General features: G+C 40.0%; 1 pseudogene; it reads left to right on the forward strand.

Moving 5' to 3' along the window:
- The first annotated feature begins 394 nt into the window (after positions 1 to 394).
- LOC141498637 (ubiquitin-associated protein 1-like) lies at positions 395 to 2,185 on the forward strand (annotated as a pseudogene).
- Positions 2,186 to 3,627: the final 1,442 nt, after the last annotated feature.

A 3,627-nucleotide genomic window follows, 5' to 3' on the forward strand; every position in this document is an offset into this window, starting at 1 on the left:
TCCATGTGAAGGGGATTGAATTAGCCAAAAGTCTTTAGCCTAAAGAAGTATAAAATAAGGGGTGGGAGGGTAATGGAAGTAATAGTTTACAACTTCAAATATTTTAAAAGCAAAATAATAAAATAGATTTTTTTCTACTTGTCCCTAGAGGGCAATGATGTATACACACACACACACACACACACACACACACATACTCACATCCTAGAAACTGAAACTATTCAAAGATAGAATGAGGCTGCCTTAAGAAGGGGGAAATTTGATGCACAATATGGTAGCAGTGAGTCCAGGGAGGGTAGAGTAGAAGGGGCTGCTATAAGTGCTTTGGGACCAAGTTGGAATAGACAGATGGCAGGCCCATGCCTCATTCACAGGAGAGGCACTTGGATTCTAAATGACTTTTAAGAAGTCAGATTCAGAATTTCACAGGACTTTCAGTTGCATTGATGATGCCTCATTTAAGATGGGAGACAAATTCTAAAATTGGTCTACCTATTAGATTCTCTTTACCTGATTGCTACAAGCTGCCAGGAAAACACCAACAGTAAACTTAATCTGCCTGGAACATGAAGGAAGCATCAGGGCAACCAATCCTCACTAAAGGGAAAGAACCTCAGAACTATGTCACTTGATGATTTTGTGTGTGTGCTTTTCCTTGGGAAAATCAAAACAATCAAGTGGTCAGAAGACACTGAGAAACTCTGGGAAGTTCAATCAGAAATTAAGCAAAAGGGTTGAAGAAGAAGAAGCAAAATGAATTCCAAGAGTGACCCAGAGGGTGACAGCAAAATGAGTTTCTCAAAGATACACTGCCTGGTCACAAAGCCACGGCTCATTAACCCTATCCTTGCCAGTTTAAAGCACAATATTCTTATCTCAACCTGTAGCAGTAAAAGTAACATAAAACAGACAGTTCTCACCTCATAGAAAAACAGACCTCAAGCCTACTGACTTTGAATGTGAAGAGGATTCATTGGATAACACAGAATTCAAACCTACTGATGAGAAGCAAGACCAGAGAAACATTCTTGGTAGTACCACTGAGCCTATCATGACCAAGGTCTTGGACAATATGTTCCCCAAAGCAGGATGTTAGACTCAAACTTAATGTCACACAGGTTCCTAAACATTTAAAGGCCTGAAGAATGTCACTCGTCTGTCAGGGAGTCATACTTAGCCACGTTCAAGACCAGGGAGTATTGACATTCCTGAAATGGGCTGCACTGAGTTTCAAGCCCCTTCACAAACCTAATGATTTTATGACTACCATAGTTAGGTAAATGTGAGAATTTGTCACTGTTTTCCAAAATGGCCTTCCCTTTTATCATTACTGGAAGCAATATCAAATTTCTTTCCTTCCTCAAACTTGACTCAAATGACAGTGAGCTGAAGACAGTAAAACCTACAAGCAGTTTTCAGAAGACTACCTGCCTCCACAATGGCACTTTCTTGAAATCCTTAAAATCCTGCTCCCAGAACAATGCTAGGGAACTCAATGATCACCAAATGATGGTCACTGGCAAAGAAATGCTCACAATACCACTCTCATCCCAACTTCCTTCCTTCTTTGTCTCCTTTTTCAGTGTGTGAAGAACCTCTCACCTCTAAATACAATGCTGATGGTAACAGCAAGCTGTTCCCCAAGGTTCAAGTATACTAACCTAGAAAGACCTGCAAGCATTACTTCCCAGTGAACAGCAGCATGTGGAGACAATGGTCAACACGTTCTATGGATACGATTGTGTCTTGAAAGCCATGAAGAAGAAAGGAGAAAATATAGAACAGGCTCTTGATTATGTTTTTACACAAAGAGAGCTCTTTGAAAAGAACTTTGATCCCATTCTGGAAGAAGTTTGGAAATGTACCAGTGTTCAGAGGAAAAGACAACAGAACTTCTTCAGCTGGTGAGCAAATTTAAGGAAATGGGCTTTGAATTAAAGACATTAAGAAATTTTTATCTTCATATAACAGCCAGGACAATACACTGAAAGATCTGATGATTTGGGCAGGAGTAAACTCAGGGTGGCCCCTGCTCACCTCTAACCTATCAGGAAGTATCTTATCCTTTGACAGGCTGCAAATATTCCCATCAGTCCCTGGAGGTCCCCTCCCTCTCAAATGGCTTTATACTCTTAAGGAAGAAGAGAGAATGCTGTTTTGGGTTTATTGGTGTTGTTGTCATTGAGGGTGGGAGGCAATGAAACAGAAAAGAGACTTCTGTATCTTATGGAAACTTATCAGCACCCATTGATCTAAGAGTATGTTTGCTTTGAAAACTAGGAGGAGGAAGGTAAAGCCAGAGCAATGTACTATACAAAACTCTGTTGAGAAATCCTCACCCTTGCCATAAGGAGGAAATAGAGGGGAGTTTTATAGGAAAGAGACTCTGAGCCTGCCAGTACTGTTTTGAATGTCATTCTTCGGCCAAGACATCCTACACTGGTAGATTGGCTGAAACAAAAACCATATCTAGTGCAATAGAAAGAGGTTTTAGGGTGTTTATTTGATTTTACTTGTTTTTCCTCTTGTCACATAGCTTCCTAAACTTTTAAAGGTCTGAAGAATGTCACTGAGTTTGGACTGTATGCTCTGCCCTTTCCGTCACTGTGCTTACTCACACTCATGACTTGGCTAAATTCTTGACTGTATTGTAGTGGGTCATCTATCTCCAGCCCCTGATCACCTTCCCCGGGTTTTAAGACCCCAGTTCTAGGAAACTGTTCAATTGACACTTTAATATTCAGTGTGAAACAGTTTTCAAATGGGCTTGTTTACCCAAGTTCACAATCCATTAGCCCAGCCGTAACTCATATTTTCATTTCATTTTCATTTTCCATAGCATTCTTGGTGAACAGACTCACTGTTTTAGAATGGCATTTGGTAACATCTAGTAAAAGAAATTTGTTTCTTCACCTTCTTTGTATTAGACTGTACACTGTTAAGGCTCTAAATACAAAAAAAAAAAAAAGAATACAGTCTGGATGAATCTAAAGTAGTTTGCTAGCTATTGTGAGGGTTTTTTTTTTCATAACAACTACTAATAAGTTTTAAAAAGTAGATAATTCCCAGGCCCTGGAGATTTTCAAGTAGAAGCTGCATGTTCACTTCAGAAAGATAGCAGAGAAGAGTTTCCTGTTCAGGTACAGGATGGCCTATAAGGTACCTGAAGTTCTTAGCAATTCAGATTCCCTCTGTCTCGCAATGTGCCACAGGGTAACACGTTCTGGGTCTAACAGTCAGTACATGTGCAGACAGGGAGCTAAAATGTCTTGGTGTAAGATGGGATAATCTATGGGAGTGCCATTTCCCACCCACATTTAGCTATAGATGAGGGACAATAATATGCCAGATGTGAATGAGGAAGACCTATGGTTTCTCTGTTCACCATATTTGCTCTTCACCTATACTGAATCAATATAGAATAAAGTACAAAACTATACTGTTCTCCTAATTTTATCTTGCTCTTTTTTATATCTTGTAAATACACAGGCTGTTCAGGGAAGCTGGCATGAGATTACAAGGTCTTAGAGGAAGAGGCATGTGGAATATGGGGTGCATGGAATAGGAATAGGCTGACATGACCTTCTACTAAGGAGACTAAGACTTCCTATTTCCCTGTCCCTGGGA

Source organism: Macrotis lagotis, chromosome X, assembly GCF_037893015.1.
Source record: "Macrotis lagotis isolate mMagLag1 chromosome X, bilby.v1.9.chrom.fasta, whole genome shotgun sequence".
Lineage (NCBI taxonomy): Eukaryota > Metazoa > Chordata > Mammalia > Peramelemorphia > Peramelidae > Macrotis > Macrotis lagotis.